This window comes from Leuciscus leuciscus, assembly GCF_965113295.1.
Source record: "Leuciscus leuciscus genome assembly, chromosome: 3".
Lineage (NCBI taxonomy): Eukaryota > Metazoa > Chordata > Actinopteri > Cypriniformes > Leuciscidae > Leuciscus > Leuciscus leuciscus.
In genome coordinates this window covers 61008305-61030988 of record NC_138727.1, presented here as the reverse complement: position 1 = coordinate 61030988, position 22684 = coordinate 61008305, and the positions used below count along the sequence as shown (strand labels likewise).

Below are 22684 nucleotides of genomic sequence, written 5' to 3'. Positions count from 1 at the left end.
ACATTTTTTTATTTCTTTTATACACATGTATATTTAAAAAGTCAACACCAATTCATTTCTCTCACATAAAGTACACAATACCTCATCAACACACCAGATTTCTACTAATTCTCTAGTTGTTTTATGCGCACGTGAACGTCATGGCAACGTACAACACAAAGTACCTCACGAGTTCATAACACAGGCCACCAGCGGCTCACAGATAAAGCAGAAAATGATCCAGATCTGTGATCATAAACTTCTCATATTTCTCCTGCTCATCATGTCAGGTAAGAGTTTATTCTGTGTTTCTGGGTCTTTCTAAAACAGCACCTGTTCTCAATCAGGTCCATGTTCGCTCTGAGCTGAGTTTCTCTCTCTCTCTCTCTCTGTCTGACTCTCTCTCTCTCTCTCTCTCTCTCTCTCTCTCACTCTCTCTCTCTTTCTCTCTCTCTCTCTCTCTCTCTCTCTCTCTCTCTCTCTCTCTCTCTCTCTCACTCTCACTCTCTCTCACTCGTTGGGAATGGATGTATGGTATCGTCTGCGTAACAGTGGAATTTGAAGCCATGATGACGGACGATATCACCTAGTGGAAGCATGTAGATAATGAAGAGAAGAGGCCCAAGAACAGAACTGGTGACTGGTGGATGGAGATGTAATGCTGGCGAACAGACAGGTAGGAGCAGTGTTCGAATTGTGTCAAAGCTCTTGGGGGGTAATATCACACTGAATGAGGCTTATTTAAAATTAAGATTTATTTTAAATAAAAGTTCTTCTTTTGTCAAAATTACATTTCCAGCCTAAACAGAGACTTTACTCCCTTCAAACTTAAATTGTCAATGTTTCATTACATCATTTAGCTTTATAAAGGGCATTTCTTTCCCCAATTGTTACTCTCTATACTCTTTCCCTACTCTCAGGGAACTGAGGTTACGTTAGTAACCGAGTACGTTATTTCTTATTTTATGTTTTTGATATTGAAAATTGTTTTAATCAGGGTATTTGTCCGGTTGGGCAAGTACAATTCTCTTTCACTTGTCCCTCAAAAAACACATGCACGTGTCCCGGACAAGCGTTAATGTCGAAATTCTATTCAGATCAGTAAATTACCAAACAATCATAAAAGAAAGAAATATTATCTTACCGTCATCGTGAGGTGAAAATGAGGATCCAATCTGCCAGACTCTCGTGAAAGTGCTTATCTATAGCACAAAATTTATTTCTCGTACGATTTATTCACCAAAAATAGTTTTTGCATGCATATGATACGCACTTTATGGCGTGTAATACACACGTACTCCACACCCCTAATCCTACCCAAGGGGTTTGCAGTGCGTATCATTTACACGAAAAAAAAACAAAAAAAAACTATTTTTGCCATAGAAATGGCACGATCAATAAAATGTATCTGTTTATAAATTTGAGCGTCTTTTCAGACGCAAATCTAATTTGAATTACTTTATAATGGGAGCGGCAGCACAATACTTTGATTAAAAAATATATATATTACCTAATATTTTATGTTTCTATTATTTTAGTTTTAGAGAAAAACCAGGGGACCCCCCGAGGTAATTTTTTGGGGCCTTATGGGGGGTCCCTTGATGCTTATGGGGGGTCCCGGAACCCCCCAGCCCCCCCTCAATTGGAACACTGGGTAGGAGGTAAACCAGGATAGGGCAGTTCCAGAAATACCAAGAGCAGAGAGTCGTGAAATGAGAATACTATGAGAGACTGTATCAAATGCAGAGGAAATGTCTAGGAGAATTAGAATACTGGTGGAGCCGGAGTCAGTGGCGACAAGGAGATCATTAACGACCCTAAGAAGTGCAGTCTCAGTGCTGTGGAGGGTGCGAAAACCAGATTGAAAACATTCATAAATGTTGTTGGATGACAAATGAGTTTGAAGTTGAACAGCAACCACTTTCTCAAGCAGTTTTGAAAGAAATGGTAAATTAGAAATAGGTCGGTAGTTGGCCATGTCAGAGGGGTCGAGGCCAGGTTTCTTTAGGACAGGAGTGACGGCAGCAGTTTTAAGTTCCAGAGGAACAACATCAGTGCTTAGAAGTTGAGTGATGAGAAGTGAAACTCTTTGCAAATATTTAATTTTTCACATTTGCACACATTCACTCATATTTGTATGTCATAGGGGAGACCGGGGGACAGTTGCAACACTTTTTTTTTTTTTCGCCTGGTCAAATGTCTGTCAGTTCCTCTTTAAATTCTCAGAAGTGTAGGTCTTCCTGCAAATGAATTACATAAAGATGTTGGTTTCAATGTAAGCTGATAGTCATAAAAAACAAAACGTAAAATGTATTTCACCTGAAAGCTTCAGGTTTGGATATTGCACAATGAACATCTTCATTTTAAAATATTTCCTGGACTATTTCTTTTGTGGAGTAAACTTGGTGCAAGGGACATTAATGAAACCTTATTGTAAAGTGGTACCAATGTAATCAAATAGAATTACTTGTAAAAATCTTAAGATCTTTAAGCTTAAATACATTTATAATGCCCTCAAAACAGCACTAAGGACACAGTTATATTGTCACATGCTTATCACAGTTAAGTGCGAAGTCAGTTCGGTGCGCCTAGAAGGCAAAAATTTGAATCTATTGAGTACTCCTGCCCCGACAGCATCGAGTATTGCACTAAAATAACAGCGATTTGAATCTATTGAGTACTCCTGCCCTGAGAGCAGCGCGTAATACACTAAAATAACAGCGATTTGAATCTATTGAGTACTCCTGCCCCGACAGCATCGAGTATTGCACTAAAATAACAGCGATTTGAATCTATTGAGTACTCCTGCCCTGAGAGCAGCGCGTAATACACTAAAATAAAAGCGATTTGAATCTATTGAGTGCTCCTGCCCTGAGAGCAGCGCGTAATACACTAAAAATAACAGCGATTTGAATCTATTGAGTACTCCTGCCCTGAGAGCAGCGCGTTATACACTAAAATAACAGCGATTTGAATCTATTGAGTACTCCTGCCCTGAGAGCAGCGCGTTATACACTAAAAGCGATTTGAATCTATTGAGTACTCCTGCCCTGAGAGCAGCGCGTAATACACTAAAAGTAACAGCGATTTGAATCTATTGAGTACTTCTGCCCTGAGAGCAGCGCGTAATACACTAAAAATAACAGCGATTTGAATCTATTGAGTACTCCTGCCCTGAGAGCAGCGCGTAATGCACTAAAATAACAGCGATTTGAATCTTTTGAGTACTCCTGCCCTGAGAGCAGTGCGTAATGCACTAAAACAGCGATTTGAATCTATTGAGTACTCCTGCCCTGAGAGCAGTGCGTAATACACTAAAATAAAAGCGATTTGAATCTATTGAGTACTCCTGCCCTAAGAGCAGCGCGTAATACACTAAAAATAACAGCGATTTGAATCTATTAAGTACTCCTGCCCTGAGAGCAGCGCGTAATACACAAAAAATAACAGCGATTTGAATCTATTGAGTACTCCTGCCCTGAGAGCAGCGCGTAATACACTAAACATAACAGCGATTTGAATCTATTGAGTACTCCTGCCCTGAGAGCAGCGCGTAATACACTAAACATAACAGCGATTTGTATCTATTGAGTGCTCCTGCCCTGAGAGCAGCGCGTAATACACTAAAATAACAGCGATTTGTATCTATTGAGTGCTCCTGCCCTGAGAGCAGCGCGTAATACACTAAAAATAACAGCGATTTGAATCTATTGAGTACTCCTGCCCTGAGAGCAGCGCGTAATGCACTAAAATAACAGCGATTTGAATCTATTGAGTACTCCTGCCCTGAGAGCAGCGCGTAATGCACTAAAACAGCGATTTGAATCTATTGAGTACTCCTGCCCTGAGAGCAGCGCGTAATACACTAAAATAAAAGCAATTTGAATCTATTGAGTACTCCTGCCCTGAGAGCAGCGCGTAATACACTAAAAATAACAGCGATTTGAATCTATTAAGTACTCCTGCCCTGAGAGCAGCGCGTAATACACAAAAAATAACAGCGATTTGAATCTATTGAGTACTCCTGCCCTGAGAGCAGCGCGTAATACACTAAAATAAAAGCGATTTGAATCTATTGAGTGCTCCTGCCCTGAGAGCAGCGCGTTATACACTAAAATAACAGCGATTTGAATCTATTGAGTACTCCTGCCCTGAGAGCAGCGCGTTATACACTAAAAGCGATTTGAATCTATTGAGTACTCCTGCCCTGAGAGCAGCGCGTAATACACTAAAAGTAACAGCGATTTGAATCTATTGAGTACTTCTGCCCTGAGAGCAGCGCGTAATACACTAAAAATAACAGCGATTTGAATCTATTGAGTACTCCTGCCCTGAGAGCAGCGCGTAATGCACTAAAATAACAGCGATTTGAATCTTTTGAGTACTCCTGCCCTGAGAGCAGTGCGTAATGCACTAAAACAGCGATTTGAATCTATTGAGTACTCCTGCCCTGAGAGCAGCGCGTAATACACTAAAATAACAGCGATTTGAATCTATTAAGTACTCCTGCCCTGAGAGCAGCGCGTAATACACAAAAAAAAACAGCGATTTGAATCTATTGAGTACTCCTGCCCTGAGAGCAGCGCGTAATGCACTAAAATAACAGTGATTTGAATCTATTGAGTACTCCTGCCCTGAGAGCAGCGCGTAATGCACTAAAACAGCGATTTGAATCTATTGAGTACTCCTGCCCTGAGAGCAGCGCGTAATACACTAAAATAACAGCGATTTGAATCTATTGAGTACTCCTGCCCTGAGAGCAGCGCGTAATGCACTAAAACAGCGATTTGAATCTATTGAGTACTCCTGCCCTGAGAGCAGCGCGTAATACACTATAATAACAGCGATTTGAATCTATTGAGTACTCCTGCCCTGAGAGCAGCGCGTAATACACTAAAATAACAGCGATTTGAATCTATTGAGTGCTCCTGCCCTGAGAGCAGCGCGTAATACACTAAAAATAACAGCGATTTGAATCTATTGCGTACTCCTGCCCTGAGAGCAGCGCGTAATACACTAAAATAACAGCGATTTGAATCTATTGCGTACTCCTGCCCTGAGAGCAGCGCGTAATACACTAAAATAACAGCGATTTGAATCTATTGAGTACTCCTGCCCTGAGAGCAGCGCGTAATACACTAAAAATAACAGCGATTTGAATCTATTGAGTACTCCTGCCCTGAGAGCAGCGCGTAATGCACTAAAATAACAGCGATTTGAATCTATTGAGTACTCCTGCCCTGAGAGCAGCGCGTAATGCACTAAAACAGCGATTTGAATCTATTGAGTACTCCTGCCCTGAGAGCAGCGCGTAATACACTAAAATAAAAGCAATTTGAATCTATTGAGTACTCCTGCCCTGAGAGCAGCGCGTAATACACTAAAAATAACAGCGATTTGAATCTATTAAGTACTCCTGCCCTGAGAGCAGCGCGTAATACACAAAAAATAACAGCGATTTGAATCTATTGCGTACTCCTGCCCTGAGAGCAGCGCGTAATACACTAAACATAACAGCGATTTGAATCTATTGAGTGCTCCTGCCCTGAGAGCAGCGCGTAATACACTAAAATAACAGCGATTTGTATCTATTGAGTGCTCCTGCCCTGAGAGCAGCGCGTAATACACTAAATATAACAGCGATTTGAATCTATTGAGTACTCCTGCCCTGAGAGCAGCGCGTAATACACTAAAATAACAGCGATTTGTATCTATTGAGTGCTCCTGCCCTGAGAGCAGCGCGTAATACACTGAAATAACAGCGATTTGAATCTATTGAGTACTCCTGCCCTGAGAGCAGCGCGTAATACACTAAAATAACAGCGATTTGAATCTATTGAGTACTCCTGCCCTGAGAGCAGCGCGTAATACACTAAAAGCGATTTGAATCTATTGAGTACTCCTGCCCTGAGAGCAGCGCGTAATACACAAAAAAACAGCGATTTGAATCTATTGAGTACTCCTGCCCTGAGAGCAGCGCGTAATACACTAAAATAACAGCGATTTGAATCTATTGAGTACTCCTGCCCCGAGAGCAGCGCGTAATACACTAAAAATAACAGCGATTTGAATCTATTGCGTACTCCTGCCCTGAGAGCAGCGCGTAATACACTAAAATAACAGCGATTTCAATCTATTGAGTGCTCCTGCCCTGAGAGCAGCGCGTAATACACTAAAATAACAGCGATTTGAATCTATTGAGTGCTCCTGCCCTGAGAGCAGCGCGTAATACACTAAAATAACAGCGATTTCAATCTATTGAGTGCTCCTGCCCTGAGAGCAGCGCATAATACACTAAAATAACAGCGATTTGAATCTATTAAGTACTCCTGCCCTGAGAGCAGCGCGTAATACACAAAAAAACCCAGCGATTTGAATCTACTGAGTACTCCTGCCCTGAGAGCAGCGCGTAATACACTATAATAACAGCGATTTGAATCTATTGAGTACTCCTGCCCTGAGAGCAGCGCGTAATACACTAAAATAACAGCGATTTGAATCTATTGAGTGCTCCTGCCCTGAGAGCAGCCCGTAATACACTAAAAATAACAGCGATTTGAATCTATTGCGTACTCCTGCCCTGAGAACAGCGCGTAATACACTAAAATAACAGCGATTTGAATCTATTGCATACTCCTGCCCTGAGAGCAGCGCGTAATACACTAAAATAACAGCGATTTGAATCTATTGAGTACTCCTGCCCTGAGAGCAGCGCATAATACACTAAAAATAACAGCGATTTGAATCTATTGAGTACTCCTGCCCTGAGAGCAGCGCGTAATACACTATAATAACAGCGATTTGAATCTATTGAGTACTCCTGCCCTGAGAGCAGCGCGTAATACACTAAAAAAACAGCGATTTGAATCTATTGAGTACTCCTGCCCTGAGAGCAGCGCGTAATACACTAAAATAACAGCGATTTGAATCTATTGAGTGCTCCTGCCCTGAGAGCAGCGCGTAATACACTAAAAATAACAGCGATTTGAATCTATTGCGTACTCCTGCCCTGAGAGCAGCGCGTAATACACTAAAATAACAGCGATTTGAATCTATTGCGTACTCCTGCCCCGAGAGCAGCGCGTAATACACTAAAAATAACAGCGATTTGAATCTATTGCGTACTCCTGCCCTGAGAGCAGCGCGTAATACACTAAAATAACAGCGATTTCAATCTATTGAGTGCTCCTGCCCTGAGAGCAGCGCGTAATACACTAAAATAACAGCGATTTGAATCTATTGAGTGCTCCTGCCCTGAGAGCAGCGCGTAATACACTAAAATAACAGCGATTTCAATCTATTGAGTGCTCCTGCCCTGAGAGCAGCGCATAATACACTAAAATAACAGCGATTTGAATCTATTAAGTACTCCTGCCCTGAGAGCAGCGCGTAATACACAAAAAAACCCAGCGATTTGAATCTACTGAGTACTCCTGCCCTGAGAGCAGCGCGTAATACACTATAATAACAGCGATTTGAATCTATTGAGTACTCCTGCCCTGAGAGCAGCGCGTAATACACTAAAATAACAGCGATTTGAATCTATTGAGTGCTCCTGCCCTGAGAGCAGCCCGTAATACACTAAAAATAACAGCGATTTGAATCTATTGCGTACTCCTGCCCTGAGAACAGCGCGTAATACACTAAAATAACAGCGATTTGAATCTATTGCGTACTCCTGCCCTGAGAGCAGCGCGTAATACACTAAAATAACAGCGATTTGAATCTATTGAGTACTCCTGCCCTGAGAGCAGCGCGTAATACACTAAAAATAACAGCGATTTGAATCTATTGAGTACTCCTGCCCTGAGAGCAGCGCGTAATACACTATAATAACAGCGATTTGAATCTATTGAGTACTCCTGCCCTGAGAGCAGCGCGTAATACACAAAAAAAACAGCGATTTGAATCTATTGAGTACTCCTGCCCTGAGAGCAGCGCGTAATACACTAAAATAACAGCGATTTGAATCTATTGAGTGCTCCTGCCCTGAGAGCAGCGCGTAATACACTAAAAATAACAGCGATTTGAATCTATTGCGTACTCCTGCCCTGAGAGCAGCGCGTAATACACTAAAATAACAGCGATTTGAATCTATTGCGTACTCCTGCCCTGAGAGCAGCGCGTAATACACTAAAATAACAGCGATTTGAATCTATTGAGTACTCCTGCCCTGAGAGCAGCGCGTAATACACTAAAAATAACAGCGATTTGAATCTATTGAGTACTCCTGCCCTGAGAGCAGCGCGTAATACACTAAAATAACAGCGATTTGAATCTATTGAGTACTCCTGCCCTGAGAGCAGCACGTAATACACTAAAATAACAGCGATTTGAATCTATTGAGTACTCCTGCCCTGAGAGCAGCGCGTAATACACTAAAAAAACAGCGATTTGAATCTATTGAGTGCTCCTGCCCTGAGAGCAGCGCGTAATACACTAAAATAACAGCGATTTCAATCTATTGAGTGCTCCTGCCCTGAGAGCAGCGCGTAATACACTAAAATAACAGCGATTTGAATCTATTGAGTGCTCCTGCCCCGAGAGCAGCGCATAATACACTAAAATAACAGCGATTTGAATCTATTAAGTACTCCTGCCCCGAGAGCAGCGCGTAATACACAAAAAAAACAGCGATTTGAATCTATTGAGTACTCCTGCCCTGAGAGCAGCGCGTAATACACAAAAAAAACAGCGATTTGAATCTATTGAGTACTCCTGCCCTGAGAGCAGCGTGTAATACACTAAAATAACAGCGATTTGAATCTATTGAGTACTCCTGCCCCGAGAGCAGCGCGTAATACACTAAAAATAACAGCGATTTGAATCTATTGCGTACTCCTGCCCTGAGAGCAGCGCGTAATACACTAAAATAACAGCGATTTGAATCTATTGAGTGCTCCTGCCCTGAGAGCAGCGCGTAATACACTAAAATAACAGCGATTTGAATCTATTGAGTGCTCCTGCCCTGAGAGCAGCGCGTAATACACTAAAAATAACAGCGATTTGAATCTATTGCGTACTCCTGCCCTGAGAGCAGCGCGTAATACACTAAAATAACAGCGATTTCAATCTATTGAGTGCTCCTGCCCTGAGAGCAGCGCGTAATACACTAAAATAACAGCGATTTGAATCTATTGAGTGCTCCTGCCCTGAGAGCAGCGCGTAATACACTAAAATAACAGCGATTTCAATCTATTGAGTGCTCCTGCCCTGAGAGCAGCGCATAATACACTAAAATAACAGCGATTTGAATCTATTAAGTACTCCTGCCCTGAGAGCAGCGCGTAATACACAAAAAAACCCAGCGATTTGAATCTACTGAGTACTCCTGCCCTGAGAGCAGCGCGTAATACACTATAATAACAGCGATTTGAATCTATTGAGTACTCCTGCCCTGAGAGCAGCGCGTAATACACTAAAATAACAGCGATTTGAATCTATTGAGTGCTCCTGCCCTGAGAGCAGCCCGTAATACACTAAAAATAACAGCGATTTGAATCTATTGCGTACTCCTGCCCTGAGAACAGCGCGTAATACACTAAAATAACAGCGATTTGAATCTATTGCATACTCCTGCCCTGAGAGCAGCGCGTAATACACTAAAATAACAGCGATTTGAATCTATTGAGTACTCCTGCCCTGAGAGCAGCGCATAATACACTAAAAATAACAGCGATTTGAATCTATTGAGTACTCCTGCCCTGAGAGCAGCGCGTAATACACTATAATAACAGCGATTTGAATCTATTGAGTACTCCTGCCCTGAGAGCAGCGCGTAATACACTAAAAAAACAGCGATTTGAATCTATTGAGTACTCCTGCCCTGAGAGCAGCGCGTAATACACTAAAATAACAGCGATTTGAATCTATTGAGTGCTCCTGCCCTGAGAGCAGCGCGTAATACACTAAAAATAACAGCGATTTGAATCTATTGCGTACTCCTGCCCTGAGAGCAGCGCGTAATACACTAAAATAACAGCGATTTGAATCTATTGCGTACTCCTGCCCCGAGAGCAGCGCGTAATACACTAAAAATAACAGCGATTTGAATCTATTGCGTACTCCTGCCCTGAGAGCAGCGCGTAATACACTAAAATAACAGCGATTTCAATCTATTGAGTGCTCCTGCCCTGAGAGCAGCGCGTAATACACTAAAATAACAGCGATTTGAATCTATTGAGTGCTCCTGCCCTGAGAGCAGCGCGTAATACACTAAAATAACAGCGATTTCAATCTATTGAGTGCTCCTGCCCTGAGAGCAGCGCATAATACACTAAAATAACAGCGATTTGAATCTATTAAGTACTCCTGCCCTGAGAGCAGCGCGTAATACACAAAAAAACCCAGCGATTTGAATCTACTGAGTACTCCTGCCCTGAGAGCAGCGCGTAATACACTATAATAACAGCGATTTGAATCTATTGAGTACTCCTGCCCTGAGAGCAGCGCGTAATACACTAAAATAACAGCGATTTGAATCTATTGAGTGCTCCTGCCCTGAGAGCAGCCCGTAATACACTAAAAATAACAGCGATTTGAATCTATTGCGTACTCCTGCCCTGAGAACAGCGCGTAATACACTAAAATAACAGCGATTTGAATCTATTGCGTACTCCTGCCCTGAGAGCAGCGCGTAATACACTAAAATAACAGCGATTTGAATCTATTGAGTACTCCTGCCCTGAGAGCAGCGCGTAATACACTAAAAATAACAGCGATTTGAATCTATTGAGTACTCCTGCCCTGAGAGCAGCGCGTAATACACTATAATAACAGCGATTTGAATCTATTGAGTACTCCTGCCCTGAGAGCAGCGCGTAATACACAAAAAAAACAGCGATTTGAATCTATTGAGTACTCCTGCCCTGAGAGCAGCGCGTAATACACTAAAATAACAGCGATTTGAATCTATTGAGTGCTCCTGCCCTGAGAGCAGCGCGTAATACACTAAAAATAACAGCGATTTGAATCTATTGCGTACTCCTGCCCTGAGAGCAGCGCGTAATACACTAAAATAACAGCGATTTGAATCTATTGCGTACTCCTGCCCTGAGAGCAGCGCGTAATACACTAAAATAACAGCGATTTGAATCTATTGAGTACTCCTGCCCTGAGAGCAGCGCGTAATACACTAAAAATAACAGCGATTTGAATCTATTGAGTACTCCTGCCCTGAGAGCAGCGCGTAATACACTAAAATAACAGCGATTTGAATCTATTGAGTACTCCTGCCCTGAGAGCAGCACGTAATACACTAAAATAACAGCGATTTGAATCTATTGAGTACTCCTGCCCTGAGAGCAGCGCGTAATACACTAAAAAAACAGCGATTTGAATCTATTGAGTGCTCCTGCCCTGAGAGCAGCGCGTAATACACTAAAATAACAGCGATTTCAATCTATTGAGTGCTCCTGCCCTGAGAGCAGCGCGTAATACACTAAAATAACAGCGATTTGAATCTATTGAGTGCTCCTGCCCCGAGAGCAGCGCATAATACACTAAAATAACAGCGATTTGAATCTATTAAGTACTCCTGCCCCGAGAGCAGCGCGTAATACACAAAAAAAACAGCGATTTGAATCTATTGAGTACTCCTGCCCTGAGAGCAGCGCGTAATACACAAAAAAAACAGCGATTTGAATCTATTGAGTACTCCTGCCCTGAGAGCAGCGTGTAATACACTAAAATAACAGCGATTTGAATCTATTGAGTACTCCTGCCCCGAGAGCAGCGCGTAATACACTAAAAATAACAGCGATTTGAATCTATTGCGTACTCCTGCCCTGAGAGCAGCGCGTAATACACTAAAATAACAGCGATTTGAATCTATTGAGTGCTCCTGCCCTGAGAGCAGCGCGTAATACACTAAAATAACAGCGATTTGAATCTATTGAGTGCTCCTGCCCTGAGAGCAGCGCGTAATACACTAAAATAACAGCGATTTGAATCTATTGAGTACTCCTGCCCTGAGAGCAGCGTGTAATACACTAAAATAACAGCGATTTGAATCTATTGAGTGCTCCTGCCATTTCATATGATTGCGAGATGGCGGCAAGCTCTACAGGTGCTACAGGTGCTCTTGTAGCCCTTTTGATATACTCCTTTGTTTGCAACTTTTTAAATCACCCATTTTTTTATGCTCAAGTTTGTAAATGGGAATATGACCAAAAACCGCTTGGCAGTTGCAAGTTTTTTTGTTCTGGACGAAACGTGAGCCTCGCGAATTCTTGGAGGTACTCCTCAACAAACAAATACGCGCATGGCATTGTTCAAAGAGAACGCAGGAGAGATAAGTTGATAATATCTCTCTGCCTTTTGTTATCGGGAGACATTCATCAGTGCCCTGGGCCTGAAAATCAATCTCTTCGAGGAATCGGAGATTTTACGACGGTGGATATGGAGGGTGCGTTGGACGGCAGGTGTGCGGTAACGGAGTCAGATGAGAAGTTGGAACAACAAGCCGGCATGCACGTGGAGATCGGAGTTCGCCTTTCAGTGGGAGCAACTATGGACGGCTCAGTAGAACCCCGGCGGGGGGAAGTTTCGTTACCATCGGACGGGCTGTGCCAACGGAATGGTCAGCGGTCGGAGGCTGGCGGCAGGGGACACACAGAGAGGTCTGCACAAACTCATATTGACGCTTCCGTGCGGGAAAGGCAGCAGGCAGAGTCTCCGCTCTTGGACTTCAGTTTCACTAAAGGTCTACACATTATGCACCTCAATGTTCGCAGTCTTTTTTCCAAATTAGATGAGATAAGATTGATGATGTGTAATAGTAAAGTTGGGATTGTGTGCTTTTCAGAGACCTGGCTGGACGCCTCGATCAGTGATACAGAAATTGAAATCGAAAATTATGTTGTTTTAAGAAAAGATAGAAATCGTAAAGGGGGTGGAGTATGTGTTTATATTAGGGCTGATATTTGTTTTAATTGTAGAATGGATTTAAATCACGATCTTATTGAAGCTGTGTGGTTTGATGTACAGTTAATTAAAAGTAAGCCTATATTAATTGGGGTTCTGTATAGACCTCCTGATCAGAATAATTTCTATCAGTTGTTGGAAGAATCTTTTGTCCCCTGTAGTGATTTTAAGGATGAGGTTATAATGATAGGTGATTTTAATACTGATGTTTCTAACAAGGAGCATGGGATGTACAAAGCCTTAAATAGGTTTTGCCAGGTTTTTGATTTACAGCAATTAATTCAAGAGCCCACACGTGTGGCTAAAATGAGTCAAACGGTCATTGATCTCATTTTGGTATCTGAGCAATCTATGATTTCTCAGAGTGGGGTTGTAAATTGTACTATGAGTGACCACTCATTAATTTATTGTACAAGGAAAAAGTATAAAGTTGTATTGAAGAAACAAAACACAATTAAGATCAGGTCATTGAAAAAATATAGTCGTGAGGTTTTTATTGAGTGTTTGAATTCACTGAATTGGTCTTTAGTGTTATGTTCGGATGTTGATGAAGCATGGGGGCAGTTTAAAAATATGTTCTTAGAGGCAGTAGATAAAGTTGCTCCGATAAAAACTATTAGAGTAAAACTGAGGTCAGAACCATGGATGAATGGTGATATTTTAGAAGCAATTAGTAAGAGAAATAAAGCCTTTTCTGTATTTAGGAAGAGTAAAGAGCAGTATGACTTGGATAATTATAAGAAGTTAAGAAATATAGTGCAAAAGATGATTCAAACGTGTAAAAAGGACTTTTTTCGTGATAAATTAATTGAGCATAAAGGTAATCCAAAGAAACTTTGGCAGTCATTGAAACAAATTGGGTACAGTAATAGGCTTAAGACAAAGACAAAAAATATTTGCCTTAACATCAATGGGGAGCTCTCTTCTAATCAATTAAAGGTTGCGGATAAATTTAACTCCTTTCTTACTTCTATAGCTGGACATTTAGTTGAAAAGCTACCAAGAAAACCAGGGTTATATGATGGTGAGGTCATGATTAATTATTATTCTAAGCTTGGAGTGGTAGCAGACTCTTTTGGCCTTTCTATGGTTTCACAGGACGAGGTATTAAAGTTATTGAATGAACTTAAGTGTTCAAAAGCAATGGGTCTTGATGAAATTCCTGCCAGATTTTTAAAAGATGCTGCAGAATATATTTCTCCATATCTCACTCATATTTTTAATCTTTCGATTATGTTAGGTAGAGTTCCGAAAGATTTGAAGCTTGCTAGGGTTGTTCCGCTATATAAAAAAGGGAGCAAACTAGAAGAGGGTAATTATAGACCAGTTTCAATTTTGGGGGTTGTATCAAAAGTTTTGGAGAGAATAGTACAAGAGCAAATAAATAATTACATTAGTAATTCTAATTTGTTTTATGAATTGCAATCTGGTTTTAGAACATCTTATTCTACGGATACGTGTTTATTATATTTGACAGATTATTTAAGAAGTGAGATCGACTTGGGTAAACTTTGTGGCATGGTATTGTTAGACCTTCAGAAAGCATTTGATACCATTGACCATCAGATCTTGCTGATTAAACTAAAAGCTCTAGGTTTTAATAGTATGGCATGTGAATGGATTCGATCATACTTGACTGAGAGGTATCAAAGAGTTGATATTAACAGCACGCTGTCTGAAGCTAGAGAAATAACGTGTGGGGTGCCTCAGGGTAGTGTCCTGGGCCCATTGTTGTTTCTCTTGTATATAAATGATATGAAATCTGTTTGCAATTGTAATCTTTTTCTCTATGCGGATGATTCAGCCTTGGTGTTCTCTCATAAGGACAAAGAAGTTATTGAGAACCATTTAAGTGAGGAGTTAAAGAACATAAGTGAATGGCTGACAGAGAACAAATTGTCTTTGCATCTGGGGAAAACCGAATCTATTCTATTTGGTTCAAAAATAAAGTTGAGTAGAACTCCTGAGCTCAAAATTTCTGTGGGTGGCACCCAGATTGAAGCTAAAAATTGTGTAAAATATTTAGGCTGTGATTTGGATAGTTCTGTGAGTGGAGAAAGTATGGGTCAAAGGGTTATTATAAAAGTGAACCAAAGAATTAAATTCCTGGCACGTAAGGCTCAGTTTCTAAATAAAGAAACTTTAAAAATGTTAGCTAATGCTTTAATTCAGCCACACTTCGATTATGCCTGTACTACATGGTATAGCAGCACCCCAAAGAGGATAAAAGTTCAACTTCAAACGGCACAGAATAAATTAGTCAGGTTGATTTTAAACCTCAACAATAGGAACCATGTTGGCTCTCTCGAACGTAAGAAATTAAAATGGTTGACAATTGAAAACAGGGTGAGACAGTTGAAACTGAGATTGACACGAAAGATTTTGTATAGGAATGAGCCAAAGTATTTTAAAGATTATTTTAAGCTTATTAGGAACTCTCATAGCTATTCAACTAGAGGTAGTGCCACAGACATAGTTCCTTGTAGATTTAAGAGCTGTTCTGGGCAAAACACCTTCTTGTACACGGCAGCAATGGAATGGAATAAACTCCCAGTTGAGATTAAGTTAAGCCAGTCAGATCATTGTTTTAATAGAGCATGTGGTGAATGGTTGCTAAATGCTAATTAGATTTTTTTTTTATTTTTTTTTTTTATTTTTTTTTTTATGTGATCTTAAGAAATATTTATTATTGAAGTGTATGTATTTGTTTATTTTATTTTTATTTTGTATGTGGTTGAATGTACAGGGTACCTTAGTCATCTGTAGCTTGCCTGACCATCTTTATCAGACTACAACGAGGACCACAATGGAAATAAGTTTTTAACTTTCTTGTGTTATCCTCGACAGTTCTGATTAATGTATAATGTCACTGTGATGACTTTATGTTATGCATTTATTTTATTTTTACTGTCTAATAAATCAAATCAAATCAAATCAAATCAAAAAGTACTCCTGCCCCGAGAGCAGCGCGTAATACACTAAAAATAACAGCGATTTGAATCTATTGAGTACTCCTGCCCTGAAAGCAGCGCATAATACACTAAAATAACAGCGATTTGAATCTATTGAGTACTCCTGCCCTGAGAGCAGCGTGTAATACACTAAAATAACAGCGATTTGAATCTATTGAGTACTCCTGCCCTGAGAGCAGCGCGTAATACACTAAAATAACAGCGGTTTGAATCTATTGAGTACTCCTGCCCTGAGAGCAGCGCTAAGGCGGGAGATGTATCATTTTGACCGTTGAACAGTTACCCCATAAGCAGCTTTGTTTTGGTCGACTGATGAAACAGTCAAATCAAAATGCATACAATACGATATTTAGACAATGATTAATTAGTTCTGTGCATTTTTAAATGTTCACTTAATTATCTTAATAAACGTTAGAGGATGTTGAATTGTAACAAAATATAGTAGTAAATTCACTTACCTTGCAATAAATGCGTTCTCCCACGAACATCTGTCTTGTTTTCTGATCAATCCCTCCGCACCTCAAGTTCAAACGTCTAAACCCCGCCCTTGCTTCAGTTTCATTGGTTAAAGCTGTAAACCAATAATTTTCCTTTCTGCCCACAGAACATGTTTGAGTAAGTAAAACTCCCATCTGCGAAATTTCTCCCACTGAAGGTTGAAGAAGACGTCTCAGACAACTGCTGTTCAGGTAAGTGAAGTTCACTCTCTTTTTGGCGCTTTTTTTAATACCTGATTTCAAACTCGGATGCCACATTTTTCTTTATTGAAGTGAACTTTTGTCTATATGGTAGCTGATTCAGCTGCCCCTGAACATGAGAATGCCAATACAGACGCGAACAGGGTGCGATAGACCGGCCTGCGGAATGTCTGAGGCGCGGTGCTTCATGTGTGCGGAATAATGTAACGTTAATGCTTTTAAAATGATAGGAAAATCACAGCAAATTCAGCAACCGCAATTGACTTATAAAGCTGAAAGTGATTCAATGGTTGAATAATCAGATTGTATGATATCTAAATCTAATCTTTGACTTAACTAACGTTATATGTCTGATACTTTTGTTTTAGCTAAACATTCTTAAAACAATAATAACGTTTTTTTTTTTTTTTTTGCATTTTGCATCAGTCATGTTGAATCAAATCTGGATTAATCATTGTTTCACATGAAAAGGACATGCTCCATGTTTTTATTTTATTTGTGATCACAGAGGCCTGCTTAGTTATTTTTGCTAGTCATCTTTTTGCTAGTCATGTATTGCTAGTCATCTCATTCCCATGTGTGCCATATTTTTAGGCGATTGAGAGAAAAATAATTATACTGTACTATTAAAATATCTACATTGAAAGAATGAAATTGATCACATAATTTTACAATTGGCCATTTATGGCAAAACTGAACCAGGAGAACAACCATACAGGTGGCTAGTATTATCCTATGAAATTAAAGGGAATGTAATAATTATGGTTAAAATAATTAAATATAAAATATTTAGATGCGGATATAAATTGATTGATAAAAACAATGAAATTAAAGTTACTTAAAGGGATAGTTCACCCAAAAATGAAAATTCTGTCATCATTTACTCACCCTCAAGTTGTTCCAAACCTGAGTTTCTTTGTTCTGCTGAAGATATTTGGAAGAATGTTTGTAACCAAACAGATCTCGGTCCCCATTGACTACCATAGTATATATGTTTTCCTACTATGGAAGTCAATGGGGACCGAGATCTGTTTGATTACAAACATTTTTCCAAATATCTTCCTTTGTGTTCAGCAGAACAAAGAAACTCATACAGGTTTGGAACAACTTGAGGGTGAGTAAATGATGACAGAATTTAAATTTTTGGGTGAACTATCCCTTTAAAAAGATGGGAAACTCTGGCCTAAAAGCACTCACTTTCCATGATCTAACAAAATTATTAATACAAACGAGTTTTAGAGCTACAGTAGTATCCTATATTGGTAAATCTGGAATAGTTAAGGCATATTCAAAGTTAATCTTTTTTTTTTTTTTTTTTTTTTTCAGGACTGTGCTTGGGCAAGAAAACTTGACAGACTGTCGGTATGGATGGTAATTGGAGTTACAATGAGAGGAGCAATGTGAGAAGACGAGCATAAAAAAAAGTTGATGAACTAATACAGACAATAGATAGTGTAGCAGGCAAGAGTTTGAAATAAATTATGCAGAGAGCTTCAATGATGAAACTTCTGTATGGTTTGAGGAGGAGTTTCAGGGCAGCAGAGATAGTGGGAATGAACAGATTCCAAAGGATTGGTTTCTGTCTGATGAGGAGGAAATGGATCATAGTGATGCATGCAGTGACACTATTGATGACTTGAAGGATTCTCTTGCTGACTGGGCCACTGAGTTTAGCATTCCCCTGATTGCTTTATCAGCCCTGCTCTGCATTTTACAAGTTCACCATCCCTCTCTGCCAAAAGATGGGCGAACATTACAAAATAGAAACTCTATCAGGTGGAATGTTTCACTACTTTGGAATACTAAGCTTGTTTCATGGACTGTTGAATAAGGTGTGGTCTGTTGTCCCAGATAGACACTTATTTAAATTACAGCTGAATTTTGACGGCCTACCCCTGTTCAAAAGCAGTAGTACTCAGTTTTGGCCCATTCTTGGTATGTTACAGGGGTACAGCGAAAAACCAGTGCTGATTGGTCTTTTTTGTGGCAACACTAAACCAAAGTCTTTGTCAAAGTATTTGCAACATCTGGTGAGTGAATTAAAGTCACTGCGCAGTAGGGCTGGGAATCACTGGGTACTCACTGGGGCGCACCCCTACTGAGCAGTGGGTTTGTTTTTCAGGGAAAGAGGTTCTTTTTGAACATCTGCTCTGTTGTATGTGACACCCCAGCCCGAGCCTTTGTCAAAGGAGAGAAAGGCGTCTGCTTGATTTGTGGACCTGCGTTGTCATATGTCAAGCAGTCAAGCTTCCTTGATTTCAGAGAGACAACTTTCTTTGAGGGATTACATTCCTTCTGAGTTCACTATGTAACAACAATGACTTTGTGTTGGGGAATTAATTAGCTCAAATTAGCGGTAATATTCATCAATGTGAATATGCATCTGTTGCTTCCATAAATTAATTTATTCAAATTAGGGAATAGGTCAAAACCTCGGCTTGTATCAGCGATTACACAGTTACTTGTAATAATCACTGATAGAGACGGGTAGCATTTACTCAATTTGGGGAATTTGAGGTAGAAGTTGAAGAAGGTTCATTTACCATGCAGACTGACCGTCCAGCGGACAGAATGTATAATTTATGAACAGAAATCGGGCGTCTTTAACACTGATAGATAACACTTTCTTGTGGCCACAAAGAAGATAATTATCTCCGTGTTTTAGACAATTTTTAGGTTTCTTTTAAGAATAAAACCAATCGTAGAGCTTATAAGGTAAAATCTGCACTCATCAGGGACTCAGAATTTGAAACAAAACAGGCAAACTTAATTCAAATGATTTAACAAAGTTTATTTAAACAAGCTAGCGATTACACAATTATTTTAAATCACGCAGGAGTAAAAATGCATAAACAAAACAGGCAATATAACGATCGTAATACAGAAATACAACAAAATAAAAAGGTTTTAGAGAGAGATTGGGAGAGAGAGAGAGAGAGAGAGAAACTCAGCGAGAGGAAACTAATAGTTGAGATACGAATGATTTTAGGTGTGTGTGTGAGATGTGGAGATGGTAGCGTTTGTAAGGTGGGTGTGTCGCTCCGTGAGCACGTGGTAGTGTGTTTGTCTCGGCACACGTGGGTGAGAGTATGTGTGTGTGTGTATGTGTATGTTTGTGTGTGTGAAAGAGAATTTAGAGAGAGGGATAGAAACAGTTTAGTCATTCACCACAAAACCCCAACGTTTCTCAGTAATATTTAGACAACTTTAAACAGCATTTCCTTCAGATTGCAAATTTAAAAGATCTACGTTACTCTGTTTGGAAGATCGGCCTTCTGTGGGTGCGTTCGTCTGTGTTGGATAAAGACACCTGGATCACGTGGTCACAGCGTTCTGGTTGCTATGGCGACTTGAAGCGAGCGAAGACTCAGCAAAGATTATCTTTAGCCTTAAGTTGGTTTTGTGGGTTGGTTTCAGAAGACTATACTGAAGTAATAGTAGTTCTAAGAAAAGACTTGGAAATAAAAGGAAAATAAAAGCGAGCGGAGCTTCCTTGAGGGAAGGAGGCGTGTCGTCTTTCTCTCTGGCGGACTGCACTGAGAGGAGAGGGGCGCGAAATTTTAAAGGGCTAAACTCACGCCTCCCTCACGTACGTGGGCCAATCGTCTTTAACAACGTATGGGCCCACCTCCTGACGTTTTTGAGGTCTATACGCCTCCTTTCCGCGGGGTTTTGAAACGATGAATTCGTCCATAACTTAATAACACTGGTATTTAATAAAACAATGCATTCTCTGATATTTTGTGTTAAAGATTCAGCATCGTTGGGGTTCGTGGAACACGGCAATACCGCAAATGACAGTTCTAATATCTAAAATCAAGGAGGTACATCATTTCTTGTAATTGTGGGCACCACAGAGTGATTACAGGCCAACAAACTACATAGGCATAATATTTGGGACAGGGGATCAGACACACATCAAGAAAATACATTTAAAATATTTCATACAAGGATTTTGGTCCCACGTGGTGGGACCTGCGTGTGTTTCTGTGTGTGTGTATGTGAGTGCGTCTTGAAAGTTCATACCCGCCCGCTGAACTCTCGTCCCCGGCGCTGCGGGTGAGGGTTATGTGTGTGCGTGCGTTTTGGCTCCTTGGATTGACGTACTCGGCAGAGGCCACATGTTTCGGCATCTGGTCTCTACAACACTGTTTTATTGTTGTGAAGAGTTAATTAGTGTCTATGTGTAAATCAGTGTCCGAGGGACTCCCTAGGGGGGAGTGCTTTCGGGATCGCTCTCATTGGTCAGCGTTAGGCTCTCCAAGCCCTAAACAGACGGTCTTTGTTGATTTAGACGTAAGAGATCATGTAGAGAGAGAGATAGTCAATGATTTACACCATTTTTCGGCGCCGTTTGGGCTGCACGTCTTGCGCAGAGCAATCTCAAAACAGCAGAGGTGTCGTAAATGAGAGTGCTTTGGAATGTGAGAATAGCTTGAGTCAGAGCGAGACAGGGGTTTTGTAGATTTAGACTGCATTAATTAATTTGATTTAATCACCCTGCAACTGGTGATCTGCTCTCCGTTACAACTAGAAGACCACGTACACTGGCTGAAAAAAGTAGGTGGAAGGCCTCAGAATTTCGTCAGTTCCTGCTGCACTGGACCTGTTGTACTGAAGGGTGTGTTAAAGTCTCAAATATATGACAATTTCATGCTTTTGTCAATTGGCGTACACATATTACTGAGTTCAGAATATTGCTTGACGATGAACAATCTGGCCAATTCTCTTTTGGTATATTTTGTTGAACATTTTGGTCAGCTTTATGGACAATAATTTTTAGTTTACAATGTTCATGGTTTGGTCCATCTTTGTGAAGATGTAAAAATCCATGGTAATTTGGATTTATTTTCATCTTTTCCATATGAGAATTTCTTGGGTCATCTTAAAAAAATTGGTTAGAGGCCCACGAAATCCTTTGACACAAGTGATCCGCAGGTTGTCTGAAATTGATGAAGCCAGCTCCAACTGTAATCTTAATGCACAGACATCCAAAGATTATAAATCGGAACATACTGAAGGGCCAGTACCACAATTTTTCACGGGAGAAGTAAAACAGTTTAACGTGTTGTCCATGGATGGTGCAGTTATCAAAACTACAAATAGAGATTCCTGCATCAAAATAAAGAACAAGTTTGTGTTGGTTGAAAATATTATTGTTGATAGGGGAGTGGAATATTTTGTCGGCAGGGAATACAGATGCAAGGAATCATTCTTTGAATACCCTTTTGACTCTACAGAGTTGGACATCTTCATGGTTTCTAACTTGTCTTTGAAGTTTGAACATTTTCAGAGAGTGGAGAGTGTGCAAAAATATGTCAGACTGCCATTTCATGACAAGTTTGTTGTTATGCCTTTGCTGCATTTAAACAAACCACACGGCAGCTACTGATTTACATTATACTTAAACATTTTTTGGTAGCATGCAAGTAGTTGATAAGACGGAGCAACTGTCAAAAATGATTGATTGACAGGCACCCCGCCCCTTCCGGTGACAGGTACCCGCCCCTTTTGGCATAGGATCAAAGCGGTCATCAGAGAACAAAGGGAGATCAAATAGATCAAAGGGGTTTTGAAGTCTTTTTGACAGTTAGTTTAGATTTTGATTGACATGTTGCCCCCTCCTAACCCTTGATCATGTGTCTTGACAGCTAGTTTGATGCCTTTTGAAGCCCTTTTGATGCCTTTTGATATTGACAGAAAGTGTTAATCGTTTGAAGACGCTGTTATAATAATAATAATACGTCATGGTATCTGACAGAAAGTCTGATTATTTGAAGCCTATTGAAGCCTTTTGAACATTTTGAACAGAACAGTTAGTGTCTGTGTGTGTGTGTGTGTTTTTGAAGTTGGTATCACACACGATCCTCCTATTCCTAAACTGATAAGGATAAACTGTGGAAGTTTATCTCACACAAATGTTGAAAAACCATTCAGTTCTTTTAAAAGAATATAAATTAAATGTTTATAAAGATCTTACTAAAAAAGTTGAAATAAAATAGCTTACTAAAAAATCCACTGAATCCATTTCAGTTTAAATAAAATGGAGTCACAAAAAAAATTGCAATCAGTTAAATGTTTAGAGAGTAAAAAACAAACAAAAAAAACATA

General features: G+C 40.2%; 1 protein-coding gene and 1 long non-coding RNA gene across 2 annotated transcripts in view; one reads left to right on the top strand and one right to left on the bottom strand.

Annotated features, from left to right (window-relative positions):
* Window positions 1-22684, bottom strand: part of LOC309493647 (uncharacterized protein) — a 379124-nt gene that overhangs the window by 176413 nt on the left and 180027 nt on the right. The gene's annotated exons all lie outside the window — the stretch shown is intronic.
* LOC309493989 lies at window positions 501-21219 on the top strand. The gene is made up of 4 exons (XR_014204167.1): window positions 501-655; window positions 16480-16564; window positions 17900-18881; window positions 21108-21219. It is a non-coding gene; the product is annotated as an uncharacterized lncRNA (long non-coding RNA).